Below are 17,198 nucleotides of genomic sequence, written 5' to 3'. Positions count from 1 at the left end.
AAATACACACACATACACAACACTGGTGATAGTAATGCCTGTTTGAAAATACATGATATGACCTCATGGTCTCAGTCATGTCAGGTCATCTCTCACAGACACAGCGAGGAGAAAGAGCATGGTACCTCACCCCTCTCTTATGGTTGCTCTTCTTGGGGATTAGCTCCACACATCCTCACAAAGTGTGGGTTGTATTCTGAATAACCAGTGTATGTGCGTGTGTGTGTTTCTAGCTGCTTGTGTGTGTTGCTGTTTTCCTGAGCTTGAGTAATGTGTGATGTAACGCATTGGCGTTTGTGTTCCCCGTGTTCTCCGCTGTGACGTGTGAGCCTGTGAGCGAACGCGATCCCCCGTGTATTTATGTCTGACGAGCCGTAGCTCAGAAAGCTGGACCACCGGGATAGCAAACGTAAACTCAGCACTCAGGAACCCTTCCCTGCTGGGAGTTTTGACCTAGTGATGTTTGTTGGTTTGTCAGGCCCTCTGAGGGGAATAGGGTGACCCCAGACACCTACAGAACTGGCCCGGTCTGCTGTTGTAGATGCTGGCTGGCTGGATGTTTGGGGAGGTTCCCATGAACAGGCTTGATAAGCTAGCCCTGCATGATGTCAGTTTTGATTTGCAGGCATATGTTTATGCTTAAGTCTCAAACGGATGAGAGTGGACTCTGGTGTACTGATGATGTAAATTGGCTGACATGCTAATTGGGATGAAAGGTGTGTACACAGGAACACCAGCTGATTGGGTGACTTAGCACACGTAGCCCTAACACACACACACCAGTTGATTTCACACACACCCCACTCACACACTCTCTCACAGGGTTCGACACAGCCCTCTCACACACACTCTTGAGAGACTTGGAGAACGTGTGAATAGCCTGTCAATGTTTAAGTCCTCCTGGTCTGGGTTTCTGACTGAAGTTTCAGAAACAGGCTTTGGGTCAGGTCGTGTACGGCAAAGCTGCGTTCAGACAGAATAAACACGTGGAGAAAGTGTTGAAAAATAAAAACGGCAGGAGGAGTGAGTCATGGAGGGGAAACGTTGAAGCACAGATTGGATGTGCACTCCAAAAAGGGTTTTGGTACCAAGAAAGAGAGAAGGAGAAAAAGAGAGGGAGATATACAGAAGGGCAGGCAGAGAGACAGAGAGGTCGATAGAAACAGAAAAGGAGCAAAAATGGAGAGAGGGAGGAAGGCAGAGAGACGAGAGAGGGAGGAAGGGAGATAGAGAGAGATATTCCTGGATCTGCTGTCCCAAGGCCTCCACTGACAACCTGACATATTATTGGAGAGCAGGGTGACACAGGCCTTGTTTTTAAAATCAAATAACAGCTGTGGCTTTCGTAAAAGATGATTATGATTGATGAGCACCACATGTGCATTGCGTCAGGGGCCTTTGTGGTGACGGGAGGTATTTTCGGCGCAAATAAACGCCAGAATAAAAAAAATTAAAGAACATTAGTGGGTGATACAATGGCTGAAACTTCTACATTCAGAGTTTGAGGTTTATCTTCTTTTTATAGGCATCTCTGGTGTGTGCATGAGTGTGTGTTATGTGTTTGTGTCTAAACGCTGTGTTTGACTGTGTGTTGGTGTGTGTGCTGTTGTGTGTATGAACATGCTCTTGTGTGTGTATGCTTGTGCATGTGTGTGTGTGTGTGTCATTATCGGTCCAGTAGTCCAATAGTTTCTTGCAGTGTGAGTGTGTGTGTGCACTATGATCTCTATTGTTTTCCACTGAGGCTACAAATATGGTGCTTGTCTCTGGCCTGCTCTCACAACATCACATGGGACAGCTCCCTCTGCACGAAAACGTGTGTTTGTTCTATGAGCCTAGCTCCCTCACTTGGTTAAAGTGGTCAACATCCCCAGATGGTTACGTTACAGGTGTGCAAAGAGCACTAGACTACACTTCAAATTATTTAGATTAAGAAGAACACACAGCTATATTCTAAAGCAGTGGTCTTTAATCCCGGTCTTCAGGGCCCACTGTCCTGCATGTCATAGATGTATCTCTGCTACAAAATACCAGATTCAAATGAATATGCCTGATAACATTCATTTGAACCAGGTGTATTAGAGCAATGAAACATGTAAAACATCAAGTACAGTGGGCCCTGAGGACCAGGGTTGAAGACCTCTGGTCTAAACGTACTCGTTGCCATGGAAATCCAAAGGTAGAGCAATGGTGTTGTTTGCAGGCATTTGGTTCAGGCCCATGAGCGTTTCGCAAATACCTACAATACAATGAGCAGTGATGGTTGGTAAAGGGGGGGATTGGTAATTGACAGCATCAGAGAAAGGTGGCAGGTGGCAGTTAGCAGAGTTGTATCTGAAGTCCGAGGTGTAGATGGTGAACAGAAATAGAGCAAGAACAGTTCCTTGTGGGGCCCCCGTGCTGCAGCACACCAGGTCGGACTCACACTCCGGCACATACTGTGGAAGGCTGGTCAGGTAGTCCAAGATCCATGCAGTGAGGTGGTGGTTGACTCCGGTCTGCTCCAGCTTGTCCCTCAGAAGTAAAGGCTGGATGGTGTTAAAGGCACTGGAGAAATAAAAAAACATGATTCTCACGGTGCTTCCAGCCTTTTCCAGATGAGAAAGGCATACAGTGCCCTCCAAAAGTATTGGAACAGTGAGGCCAATTCCTTTATTTTTGCTGTAGACTGAAAACATTTGGGCTTGACATCAAACGATGAATGTGAAACCAGAGATCAACGTTTCAGCTTTTATTTCCAGGTATTTACATCAGGATCTGATGCACAAATTAGAAAATATCACCTTTTTGTTCGAACCCACCCATTTGTCACGTGAGCAAAAGTATTGGAACATATGACTGACAGGTGTGTTTTGTTGCCCAGGTGTGTCCTATTACATACATTATTCAATCAATAAATACCACTGAATGTCTACACTCAGGTTCAGATTGGGTAAGATAGGTTTTGTCTATGCAGACTGTATTCAGAGGTGAAAACAACATGAAAACCGGAGCGCTGTCTTTGGGTGAAAAACAAGCAATTGTGAGTCTTAGAGAAGATGGAAAATCAATCAGAGCCATTGCAGAAACATTGGCCATAGCCAGTACAACCATTTGGAATGTCCTGAAGAAGAAGAAAACTACTGGTGTACTAAGTAACAGACGTCGAACAGGTAGACCAAGGAAAACATCAGCAGTTGATGACAGAAACATTGTGAGAGCTGTAAAGAAAGACCCTAAAACAACTGTTAGTGAGATCAGCAACAACCTCCGGATGGCAGGAGTGAAGGTATCACTATCTACTGTTCGCAGAAGACTTCATGAACAAAAGTACAAGGGCTACACCAGAAGATGCAAACCACTCATTAGCAAGAAGAATAGGAAGGCCAGGCTGGAATTTGCCAAAAAGTACAGAGATGAACCTCAAAAATTCTGGGACAAAGTTTTATGGACTGATGAGACAAAGATTAACTTTTACCAAAGTGATGGAAAGGCTAAAGTTTGGAGAAAGAAAGGAACTGCTCATGATCCCAAACACACAAGCTCATCTGTGAAACACGGTGGAGGTAATGTCATGGCTTGGGCTTGCATGGCTTCTAGGACGGGCTCATTAATCTTCATTGAGGATGTAACACATGATGGCAGCAGCAAAATGAACTTGGAAGTCTACAGAAACATTTTGTCTGCCAATTTAAGGAAAGATGCAACCAAACTGATTGGCAGAGCCTTCATCATGCAGCAAGATAACGACCCAAAACACACTGCCAAAACAACAAAGGAGTTCATCAGGGGCAAGAAATGGAAGGTATTAGACTGGCCAAGTCAATCTCCAGACTTAAACCCTATAGAGCATGCATTTTACCTGCTTAAGAGGAGACTGAAGGGAGGAACCCCACAAAACAAACAACAACTGAAAGAGGCTGCAGTGAAAGCCTGGGAAAGCATCAAAAAGGAAGAATGCAAAAGTTTGGTGACGTCAATGGGTCACAGACTTGCTGCAGTTATTGAAAGCAAAGGATTTGCAACTAAATATTAAGTCTTATTCACTTAAATATGTTTTAAGTATATCTGTTCCAATACTTTTGCTCACATGACAAATGGGTGGATTCAAACAAAATGTGATATTTTCTTAGTTGTGCATCAGATCCTGATGTAAATACCTGGAAATAAAAGCTGAAACGTTGATCTCTGGTCTCACGTTCATTATTTGATGTCAAGCCCAAATGTTTTCAGTCTACAGCAAAAATAAAGGAATTCGCCTCACTGTTCCAATACTTTTGGAGGGCACTGTATGTGTAGCAGGTAGATGACAGCGTCATCCAACCCGATGCCAGATTGGTAGGCGAACTGAAGGGGGTCCAGAGATGTACAAAGACCAGCCTCTCTAGCGTCTTCATCAGGTGGGATGTTAACACCACCGGTCTGAAGCTGTTGAAGTCCTTGGGTCGCGGGGTCTTTGGGACTGGTACCACGCAGGATGTTTTCCACAGCTGTGGTACTCTCCCCAACTTCAAGCTCAAGTTGAAGACGTGCTCCACTACAGCTGGTCTGCGCTGGACCTGAGGAGCCTTGAGCTGATGCCGTCTGGACCCATGGCCTTTCTCACCTTGATCCTTCTCAGTTCGTTCCTCACCTGGTCAGTTGTGAGGAACAAGTTAGGGGATAGGGGCTGAGTGCCGATAGTTGTTGGAGGGGGGGTGGGACGCGGTTCTTGGAGTGTGGTGTATGAGGAGTTGAGGGGTTGCAGCATCAGAGAGGACTGGATGGGGAGGGAAGGGTGTGGCTTTTAACAAACCTCTTGAAAAATAAGTTCCGGTCATTCACCCACTTCTGGTTCCCCACAGGCTGTTGGTTGGGCCCCTTGTATCCAGACATTGTCTTCAGGCCCTTCCAGACCCTGCTGATGTTGTTCTGCTGCAGCTGGTCCTCCATCTTCGTCCTGTAGACTATTTTTCCTTCCCTGATCCTTATCCTCAGCTCCCTCATCTGCACAGTCTTTAGCTCCTCCTTGTTGTTTCCTGATATAAAGACCCTCCAAAATGGCCTTGTGTGTGTGACAAATGCAAAAGTCAAAATGACAAAGATTCTTTATGCTTTTCAAGTTTCACACAACCTGGGGTGGCTCACTGGGTAACGCAGCACACCACAAGGACTGAGGCCTTGATATAAGAAACCAAGTTTTATTCTGACTGGGGCCATTCCCTGCATGTCTTCTCCTCTTTCTCTCACAGTTTTCCTGTCTTGCTCTCCAACATCTCTATAAATAAAGGCCCCAAAACGTTTAATACAACCTACATCTTATACTGCAAGACTTTAGCTACGTGTTTTTGGGGGAGAAAACATGAGAGATAAGACGTGATATATCTGCCATCGCAGTATCACTATGTTCATCTGAACAGCCCCACTGTCCTTGCTGTGACACTAGACCTGTCAATCATCACACACACACACACACACCAGTCCCCTCAGATCTCTCTGCTGCCTCAGACAGATGTTGACTGATGAGCTAAAGGTTCTGTCCACTGGTCGAGGGAGAACACACTCACTGTGCACGCAAAACTCATACACACACAGTCTCTCTCTCTCTTTCGCCCGCTCTCTCTTTCTCTCCTCTCTCTCCCCCCCCCTCTCTCTCTCTCTCTTTCTCTATTACAGCTAAACCTAAGAGCCATGTTCATCCCTCAACAAACACAGTCTGCTCTGCCCCTTTCTGTTTTAATTTTGTAACGTTTCTCTGCTTTTCTTTCTTTCAGTCTTTCTTTCTGTCTCCCGTGGCCTTTCTCCAAACCTCTGCTAAGTGGTTTGCAAACACACCAGTAATCTCTGGGAGTTATTTAAGATGTTCATGTGCTTGCATGTCTTTTACGTATGTGCATATGTGCGTGTGTGTGTGTGCGCAATGGGGCAACAACTTGGCGCTTGACGCTGCAGGGAAGAATTGAAAAGGAAGAGGGGCGTGTCAGGGCAGCCCACCTGAACAGACACCGTCATACACACACACACAAATACATACACACAGAGATCAGGTGCCACCTCCTTAGGCCCATGGCTATTTCAGTGATTTCCTCCAACACAGGTATGCTTTCATCCCCCTGCCTGGCTAGCTATCCTTCCACACTGCTATGTTGGCCTCATAGGACTGGAACCATTATGATGACAACAGCTATTATCTCTGTGTCTCGAGCATTGTACAGATGACAGCATCATAAGGCTTTTCACTTCATTGGCCTCAGAGACAATGTGCATAAAATGTTTGTTTTGTGTGATAATGCATTATGTTGTCCAAGTACCTTGTCAATAATAATGTGTTGATACATAAAGTATAGAAACAGAATGTGATTGTAGTCAGGCACATTCCAAAGTATTTGTTTTTTCGTTTTTTACTTTTTGTTTTGTGTTTTTGTGTGCAGACACTTGACGATGCATGAAGGCGCGGGTCTTCTCCGAAAAGTGAGTCAGGTAGTGTGTGTGTGTGTGTGTGTATGTGTGTGGGTCAGTTATTGTCGTCGGTCAGGTTGTGTTTTTGTGTGATATTTGACTCTAAAATTGTTTCCATGGTGAGGGGGAACAACACAATCATGAAGGAAGGCACAATTGCAGAGTATACTAGTGTGAGTGTGCCCCCATCCCATTTGTAGTTGAATCTGAATGGACTTGACTTCTAGTGATAGGGTGTGACAAAACAACTAACCACATCACTTATACTGTACCTCCCTAACACACACACACACACATACATACATATATACACACAAACAGCAGGGGGGGCAGCATCACTGTGTGTGTTTGTGCGACATCGCATTACATCACATTGTCAGGATGGCTGAGAAGAGGACACATTTCGTAGCATCTGCCCTGACGTTGCGTACGCACAAAAAGCTTGCGTACGCTGGTTTTCACGCACACTTTGTGATGTATAAAGATTTACTTGACGTGAGAATGTGCAGGCAGTCACGGAAACTTTTGAGCAGACGTGAGAATGTGCTGACCGTCCGCAAAGTCTTGTCTGGCTCTGTAACATGGCGAATTCTAACTGAAAAGTGCAGAGACTCACCAACAATACAAAATAAAGTTTCCACTTGTACGTTTATGACGTTGACTATTCAAAAAACATAAAAATACAAGTTTGATCATTAATGTGGATGATCACATCAAAAAGCCAAAACCCCAAACGGAAAATGCTATATAGCCTTCTGTTTATCCCGCCACCACTTAATAACTTCTGTTAAACTTGAGGCTGTCAAACGAACGACAAAATCACTCAGGAAATGCATGTCACGCTAACCCTATAGCTGCCATGCTGTTACGATGCGCCACCACTCGTTTCTTCATTTAAAGTTTTATATCGGACCATTTCTTCTTAATTTCTGCCATTCTGCCAAACAGGACACATTTTCTCGCCTCCACCTCTGTTGTCAGAACCTCGATCTCACAGTCACCGTATTTCTTCAAATAAACGCTGCAGTGTTTAACGTTCATTTTTGGTGCGGCGTTTCTTCGAGGGCGGCGTTCATTTGAAGAAGTACGGTAATTCAGACAACGAAATGACCTCAGGAGCGCATTTATAGCCCATCTGCATATTAATTTATGGGAGGAGGCAAGGCGGGGTCAGTGGCTCGTTCACGTGCGGTCAATCTCACGTTGATTGTGATTTATAAAGGAAAGGTGCGCAGGACCTGGCGTACGACCGGTTTTATACATGTGAATATTTCTGTGCGTAGGTACTTTTCGAATTTTGGCCGTACCCCATCTTCTGGTATGAAAGCTGCGCAATCCTTTATACATGAGGCCCCTGGTGCTGACTTACCTGATACACAGCAAACAATACAAGGTAAACTCTGAGCCCTTTGAAGCTGTCCTTTCCTATAGAACATTACTAATGACGTCTTCCATAATGGAACTTAGAAGAGGCTAAGCTTGGTCTTCCCTGGGGACCAAAACATCAGGAGGGCCACACCCTGACCTGCCTCTCCCAGCTGCAGTAAAGTCTCCAGCTTAAGTGAGCTATGCTTGTGTAACCGGTGTGAACTGGTGAAACTCACTCCTCAGGTATGTAAGGGGCCACCCGCGTCAACGAATAGCTCGCTTTTCTTTGGCGTAGTTGGTAGTGGTTGCGCTTGGAAGTCGAGAGGTGGCAGGGTTGACTCCCCATGGGGGTGAACATTGGCCAGATACCTCTGACGGAGCTCGCAAGACCACGTCCGTTACATACCCGTTACGCTTGTAAGGCCAAGATTATTCCACACAACGATTCTGGTAGCCAATGTTACAGCCAGTGCATCAGAGAAGTGAGTGTGTGTGTGTGGTGTGTGTAGATGTCAGAGTGTGTCTGGGGATGCACATGTGTGTGTGAGGTCTGAAAATGTGTTTGGTTGCCTGTGAATAGACTATTTCAGTATTTAACTCCTTCTCCCAAACACAACAGCACACATGCACGCAAACACACACTCACACATAATTCACATACACAATGTCTGAGGAGAATACAATACCCCTCTTGACAATTTTTTCTCTGTCACACACTCCCAGACTTCCTGGGAGGGGTTCTAGGCCTTTCTTCTCTTTATCTCTCCCTCCCTTATTTTTTCTTCCTTTCTTTCACTGCCACAAAGAGAGGGAGAGCGAGAGGTCTTTCACCTGGACAGGGGAGAGTCACAGAGGGGGCAAGGCTACAAAGAAAGGAAAGAGACAGAGAGGAAGGGAAAAAGCGTAGGTACAGAGAGAAGAGGAGAGACGCCCCTGATTTTTGTGTTCCCGTGTTTTGTGACTGTGTGTGGGTTTCCTAATGTGTTTGAAGAGAGAATGACAGGCGGATGTCTGGTAGGGGAAGGGTGCCTGTTTAGTCTGAAACAATGTCATGGGAAACATCTTCACTCCTTCTGGGACTCATTCATGTGGAGTCACACACACACAGACACACATACAGACACTTAATGTATAAACACTGATGTTAAATACTAATACATACTAATGTATAAATACTAAATGACTAAATGTAAATGTAAATGACTAAATGTATAAACACTTGCATACACAGTTGTACACACAACACGCAAAAGAAGGCATGCAAATACAAACAAGAATTTATAAACACTTCTCATACACACATGCTCAAACACATACAGTACACAGCAAGGTTGCTGTACATCTATGTCCGCCCTCTTGTCCTCCCACACACTCAAACTCTGTCATGAGATGGAAGAGGGAAAGATGAAAGGTCAACCACTTATGCTCTTCAACAGGAAGAGACACTTGGGGCTACACACAATGTCCCTCTGTCTCTGACACATGTGGACACACCACATCGTCGGGCTTGGACAAAATGTCTCAATGAGGACAAACCTTCTGATAAGATAACGCTTTATTAATCCACAGCTATCCTGACATAGAGATAATACATTAATGAATAAATAATGAAAACCAATTGACATACAGTACCAGTGTGTCCACACTTTTGACTGGTACTGTATATTTAAAATAATGTAAAACATATGAACAAATACACTTGTAAACAACCTATAAACATGTAAACAATATAAACATATAAACAACGAAAATGTAAATAACATAAACATATAAGCAATGACAACATATGAACAACCAATGTACATGTACCGTAGTGACATGCATACATGTAGTAACAGTTATGTACATTTCACTATAACATACTATTTGTTCTTTTTATATTTCATACACATATACACATATACACACACACACACACACATAGATACACGTACAGATACACATGCACACACACACACACACACAAGCAAAACACAGGTTGGCAAAGTATCACGTGGTTCACATCACGTACAGTACCAGTCAAAAGTTTGGACACATTTTCCCATCCCATGTGTCCAAGCCTTTGACTGGTACTGTATATAACTGAATAAGCATAGCATCTACACTCCTGGACAAACATTTTAAAACACCAAGATCTTTCCAGTTTTCCTTGAAATTAAGTAGTTCAAGTAATGGGTTTACATCTTGTAGCTGTTTAGCAGTAATGGAAGTAAAATCAAATCAAATGTATTTGTATAGCCCTTTTTACACGCAAGCATGTCACAGGGGGCTTTACATACGCCCATAGAACTGCCCCTCAACCAACCTAAACCCTCAAAGAAGACAAGGAAAAACTCCCAGAAAAACTCCCAACAGGAGAAAAAATTGAAGAAACCTTGGGAGGAGCAATTCAGAAAGGGGTCCCCTCCTCCAGAGACGGTTGGTAAGAATTGGATCAAATTGGAAGAATCGAATTCGAATCGAATCTATCAGTACCATTACCTTGTTGATTTGTTTTTACTACACCCTTTGAAGCATTACTTGGACAGTATTGTACTGTTTGAAGTAATAACAATAGAGAGACAAAGGCAACTAGAGAGGGTACCAATTCTGGGGAAATTGTAGGGTGTGCTTGCTTGCGTCGGTTGCAGGTGGGTCCGTTTTCCCATCTAGTGATATTTTCAAGCATTTAGCCTACTCATATTGCATAATTCATTAAGAACATCCTTTGAAACAAGAAACCCCCTTTGAATCAAGCTACTGTAACAACTTGTCTCTGGCAGTATTTCAGATGGAATTGCGATTCAAATAGTACCCTCTGCTAACTGAAAATAAGCCCTCCAAAACGTAAATAAGTTAGATATTAATTTAGGGGGACGTGGCTAATTAAAAAGCAGTTTGCTCGAGGCAAGCTAGCTGCTGTCACACTTCACTGATTGTTTGCAATGAGAATGAGAATGTTTCTTTTGTAAGGGATATTTACGGTGGCCAACATGTGCAAACACGCTACAAATAGACAAAGTACAAGTAAATTGACAATACACAAGCAAATTATGAAAACATGTATTTGACCAAAAATGCGCAGCATTCAGCAAACGCACTGCAAATATAGAAACGCACTGCAAATACACACAACACAAGCAAATACATAAACACGCTGCAAATATAGAAACGCGCTGCAAAAACGAAAACACCAAATCCCAAAAACAAATACAAACAGAAAAACGCTGCATCCAGATAACACAACGGAAGTGCTCCAGGCCAGTGCGAGCGCTAAGTAGAAGAGCGTGATTTTAGAACCAGAGAGGGCAGATGAGAAGTTTGTTATGAATAGGACCAAAATTGAAGTAAAGAGGTGACATAAAAAGATTAGTATTCATTTTTAAATGTGCCCCTCCTCTTTGACAGTTTTTCAGAAGACTTACTTCGATGTTGGTCCAAACTTTTCATATGCTCTCTCTTTCTCTCTCGCTCCCTGGGGCCGAAAATCAAGATGTTCCACTTGGTTCTCCCTCTAGAGGCCTGGAAAACTTCCGTTGTGAAAACTGGATGCAGCATTTTTGTTTTGCGTGCTTTCGTTTTTGCAACCTGTTTATGTACTGCTGCGTTTTTGGTTTGCGTGCTTTCGTTTTTGCAACACTCGCTTCGGGGTGCTGTTTGCCCTGTCGGAGCTTATTTTCCAATAATGACCGGCGTTCTATACATTATCCCGCTTATTACACGGCTACTTGCCAACAAAAATTACTTAACACAGTGTGTCTTTTTATGATGTATTTGTTACCATTCGAAATAGTTCACCAAAGATGTTGAACTTCATAGACTTTGAACATTCTTTAGGCTTCAAATCAGCTGACGTCGCTAAGCAACAGAGTACGCTGGGGTTGAAAAGTTACCGGACTAATTGCGGAGTGCTACGAAAGACATGAATCCGAGGCAAAAAGGCCACCCTTGACAGCGGTCAAATATGCATAGCAACGGTCAAATATGAGAGGGAAGCCCCATTCAAGTGAATGGAGCATTCTACAGCATTAAGAACAGCCGTGTAATAAGACATAATAAAGTTTAGCCATAGCTGTGGCATTGAAGACAGTACTGTAGCCTACTACTACACACTGCCAGTGGCAGTGGGCGAGCCGAGTCTGCTTTGCTAACGTCAAAACAAGACGCGGTCTCACTCAAATTCCAAGTTTTACACAAATAACAAAAATATGCTGGCCCGCTGGCTGTCTTCACAATCGCCATATCTTTAAAACACTGCTCTCCATTTGGATGTATAATTGACCCTGGTATGAATTAAGAAAATACTCATCAGACGCAGGTCGACTGTGTCAACACTGTTGTTGCTGCCACAATCATCAATGGAGGCTGACGGGGCTCTCACGTAACAAACAAATCAAAGTTTTACAGCAACCTACATTAAAATCTCACCACTTGGCTGTCTTTACAATAGTCATTTTGTCATAAAATTTCCCTCTCTGTTTTTTCGTGTAAAATTGAAGTATAAAATTAGCTACGAAAATACTACTATGACGCTTTCTAGCATGGCTGCCGCCTAAAAGACTAGGCGGTCTCACGGGCGACCCGCACTCACTCAAATTACAAAGACTTTGACGACCTAAATCAAAAATCAGAGATTGCAGTTCCACTCAAAATCGCTTTCTCAACAAAGCCAAATGGTTGGGATTTTTTGGGGGTGGGATTTTTCACTCGTAATCCAAGCTCCAATTTGCACGCTAGAACGTCTCTATCACGTTGTATCCATTCGTCGTTGCTAACGTGTTTTGACGTGGTGACGTAGCTAGCACAGATTACCCTTCGTCGAATAAAGGCACTTTATTGCCACAAAAACGTTGTAACCTTCTAAACTGTGCAACGGAACGTAAATTCCAATACAAGCAACTCAATCGAGGCCAAGACAAACATTTTGACACAGGCATTGTGTATGTAGTCCAAATATTGACAAAGTTTTAGGGGGGCAAAAAGAATAATACAGGGCTCTCAAGTGTCACGCATTGAGAGTGACAGTCACTCATTTTGGTCTTTAGTCACGCCCTCCCGCCACACATTATATTTCTCACGCAGAAAAATATATATTTATAATACATTTAATATGCCGCAGCACCCAACCAAAATTCCTCTGGCCGCCCCACTCTCACTGTGGAACCGGCAGTCAAGCGCGTCTCCCCTGGAGTTCTTAGTGGAGCCTGCCACTTATCAGCCAATCAAAAAAAAGAAAGGGTCTATACAATAGCCAATCGTAAAATAGCACCATTGTATCTGGTTAAGATTTAATGCAACAACCAATGGGAAAAAAGCATATCCTGTAATTTTTCGTGATTCTGCGACGTCTTCCGAAAGTTTTGTTCACCTACAAAGCAAACCGCTGAAGCTCGAGTATCACTTTGAGCACAGTCATGATCTCCTGTTTTAATGTTACAACAAATTCACAACTTGTTTCACACAAATAATGACAACTTGACAGCTGTTGAAAAATGTTTCCCAGATAATTAGCATCAGTTTTTCACGAGTCTCTTAACCAACAGTTTTACAGCCTGTTCACTGACAACACCGGCTCAGAACAAGTAGTTCATAGATGTAGCCGGTGTGTATCGGTGAAACTCACTCCTCAGGTAAATAAGAAGCCACCCGCAACATTGGATATATAGCTATTCGTTGGCGTAGTTGGTAGTGGCAGTGTCAGGCCAAATTGTGTCCTAGGGCCAAATACTGTCCTACCTGACGCCACGCGTGCTACAAGCCTAAATGTAAAACTTCATACCTAGTAACAAGTAGAGCAACCATGACATTTTCCTGCTAGCACGCGTAATTATCTCAAGAATTTAAGGTTGGCATAGCGACGAACGAGTCCTTGCTTCGGAACGGCATTGTTAAGTTAAAGTAGAACAGTATTTGGCCCTAGGACACTATTTGGCCTGACAGTTGCTCTACTAGTTACTAGGTATGAAGTTTTGTATTTAGGCTTGTTTACACCAGTTTATTCTACTCCAAGATTGAAAGTTTTCACTCGTTCGACATTCCTTAGACAGCAACGCGCAGGTAGAATACTATGCGTGTTGCCTTCCCGGTTTGTTAAAATTGACAGGGTTTTTCCTGTATAGAGAAAATGTTGGCGCGCCCCAAAGCTGTTTTCCCGAGCGCCAATGACAAATCCCGAGCGACCAAGGCAAAAAAAAAGTCAGCAATGAAGAAAATAAGAAAAAAAAAAAAATTCATGCGTGATGAACAAAATTTCTGCGACCACGATATCAGAAATCTATCTGTAGGCCTACAACATTTTAGAAATCACGCGTGCAATGCATGTCAGCGAATATGTTCTCAATAGTATGTTTCAAGTAGGCTACAGCCAAACCCACGTTCTGTTTTGATCAATAGTAATCGAGTTGATAAGCGTGTCTTCTTGTCTGATCAATATGCAACTGTGAGGTGCGCGAATGGACAGAGTGGCCACTAAACTGTCGTTCCGCTGCGAGGGCCAGCCCGACGGGCACGAATACACCTGTACAAATGCAAATGAAATTTCAACTAAAAATGCTGACAAAAGTTTGATTTACGATTTCCAACGCAGCCTCCATTGGTATTCTTAACCTAGAATGATAATATATAATGCAGTGTTTCTTCTATGGCTAAAGTTCTGCCGCCACGGTATCAGAAATCAGGCTGTACAACATTTTTGAGAGTCTACCAGCAGTGATTGTTAGAGTGCATGTCGGAGAATTGCGCTCTTCACACCGCAGTTGAGATTGCGTGTGTGCGTCCTTGAGAACTGTAAGTCGTATAACTTATGTTGTAAGTTCATTTAAATCTGTTGTTGTATAAGTCTATAGTTCTTGCACATTTAAATCAAGTTAACTGGTGATTATTGTTGTTTGTATTCTTCCCCTGCTAGCTAAATTGCACGTCTGTTGATTCGATGGCGATTGCTGCTCTTGCTCAGGTTTGTATTTTAGGTGCATTATTATGCTGAAGTAGTTTTAATTAATGAAAAGTGGGTTTATTGTTAATATTTGCTTCAGAATGCTTAGCCTATCAAGATCAAATGAAGCAAGCAGTGTACATGCTTCAGAGTGGCCTACCTTAATCAATAGGCTTGGCTACTGACCTTTTACAATAAGTTGTTATGTCAATTATTAATTGGCAGCATTTATGCCATTTAGAACATACTTTATGAGTGTATGGTGTCTTTAAGTAGCCTAACTTTATTGCTTTAGGGGAAATAGGACGAACATATGTGTGTGTGTGTGTGGGGGGGATGTAAAACACCTGGGAATAAATACATTGATTAGAAAAAATAAGAAAAAAAGAATACGTATATACATATATATATATTTTTTGAAGCACTGAAGACCCATTTTGGCCCAGAAAAACCCTGATTGATGCTAAATCTGTAATTTTTCCGACGTAAACAACGAGCTAGCTAGCACTAGCTATCGAAAGAGTGAAAAATTTAACTCGTAGAGTAGAATAAACTGGTTTAAATAAGCCTAAATACTAAACTTCTTACCTAGTAACCAGTATAGCAACCATGACAGTTTCCTGCTAGCACGCGTAACTATCTCAGGAATTTAAGGTTGGCATAGCGACGGCCTTGCTTCAGAATGGCATTGTGACCTCAGGTAGGACAGTATTTGGCCTGACAGCGGCGCTTGGGATGTTAATAAGTCCGATATCCGACTTTTAAAATAATGTCATGTTTTATTATATCCTGGCCATGGATGCATTAATCATTGCTGCCTTTCAAAGATGTCAGGTAAAAAGTAATTAATTAATTTTGACCCCCTGACAGGGGGGGGGGGGGGGGGGGGGAGAATGTCACTCTTGCCTGTCTTCAAAACTTGAGAGCCCTGATAATAACTAGAACTAGAAAGGTACATTTCCTGAAGAAAATGTGTGTGTTTACTGAGAACAGTTGAAAAGATGACTGGTGAAGGTTTAGTAAAAGAGGTATGTGCTTTAAAAACAAAATGGCGAAAAAGCGTTAAAAGTATGTCTGTCACTGTTAGGCATTGCAATAATTTCTTACTGTTGAAAAAGGAGAAAAAAAGAGTTATGAAAACAGTATCTTACTGACTTTCATACATGTTTAAGCATTAAAAGTATTAAAGAATGAACGACTGAGTAACAGAAAGAAGTTTGGAGTTAGAAAAATTGACAAATATAGTAACTAAGATGTATATTGCATAACAGTTATCCATATCATAGCAGACAAAAGTATGTCAGCAGTATGACGGTGAAAAAAAAGTGTTACTTTGAAACCAAAATGGTGAGACAGTGTAAAAAGTATATCTGTCATTGTTATGCATTGCAATATTTTCTTACTGTTGAAAATTTTGAAAAAACAGTGATGAAAAGAGCATCTTCTTTATTTTCATACAATTAAAAGGGTTAAAAGTATTAAAGAATGAAAGACTGAGAAACAGAAAAAAGTTTGAAGTTAGAAAAATGAGCAAATATAGTGATGAAGAGTATATTGCATACCAGTTAGGTGAAAAAAGTGTTGCTTTGAAACCAGAATGTTGAGACAGTGTTAAAGGTATATCTGTCATTGTTATGCATTGCAATATCTTCTTACGGTTGACAAAGGAGAAAAAATAGTGAAAGGAAAAGGGTATCTTATTTAATTTCATAATTGTTAAAGCGTTATGTTAGAGCTCAATGCTCTTAAGACAGTCACCCCCTTTACCCTGTGCAACCCCAGTCAACACTGAGTCCTTCCGCGATTGGGAACTAAACATCAGCTCCCTCACCAAGAAAGCACAACAGAGGATGTACTTCCTACTGCAGCTGAAGAAATTCAACTTGGCAAAGACAATGATGATGCACTTCTACTTCTACGTCTGTTTGAAGTTGGGAGTCAGATGGCTGAGCGGTGAGGGAGTTGGGCTAGTAATCAGAAGGTTGCCGGATCGATTCCCCGCCGTGCCAAATGACGTTGTGTCCTGGGCAAGGCACTTCACCCTATGTCCCTGTACTTACTGTAAGTCGCTCTGGATAAGAGCGTCTGCTAAAATGACTAAATGTAAGTTTCTTGGCGAATAAAACCCATTCCTTTTCTGAAAAGTATTCATAATTGAAAGATGTAAAAACAGTTGAACAGTGTTTCTAGCTCTTAAATATAGTGACGAAGAGCATTGGCGAATCGGATTGGTTTCCTTGTTTCTTGTAACGTGGCAACGGTTGGTCATTGTCAGCAAACCTAGAACACCCAGTCCTGTTTAGACACTTAAAAACCTGAACTATTGTGGGTGATAAATAAGATCATGCTACATCTAACCAGCGGATCATTTCTTGCAAGTGTGTCAAAGTGGTATTTGTACAGACTGTATTAACACCGTAGGCGTGAATAACGCATGCATCGTCATCGTCGTCCATCTGACTTTAGCCGAAGAAGCTAGAGAGAGGATGCAATGGGAGAT

The 17,198-nt window shown here is 42.5% G+C and overlaps 1 protein-coding gene across 1 annotated transcript in view; it reads right to left on the bottom strand.

Annotated features, from left to right (window-relative positions):
* LOC124480674 (leucine-rich repeat-containing G-protein coupled receptor 6) overlaps positions 1–17,198 on the bottom strand; it is a 167,642-nt gene that overhangs the window by 95,745 nt on the left and 54,699 nt on the right. The window lies entirely within an intron of this gene.

Source organism: Hypomesus transpacificus, chromosome 18, assembly GCF_021917145.1.
Source record: "Hypomesus transpacificus isolate Combined female chromosome 18, fHypTra1, whole genome shotgun sequence".
Lineage (NCBI taxonomy): Eukaryota > Metazoa > Chordata > Actinopteri > Osmeriformes > Osmeridae > Hypomesus > Hypomesus transpacificus.
This window is presented reverse-complemented; position numbering and strand designations above follow the sequence as displayed.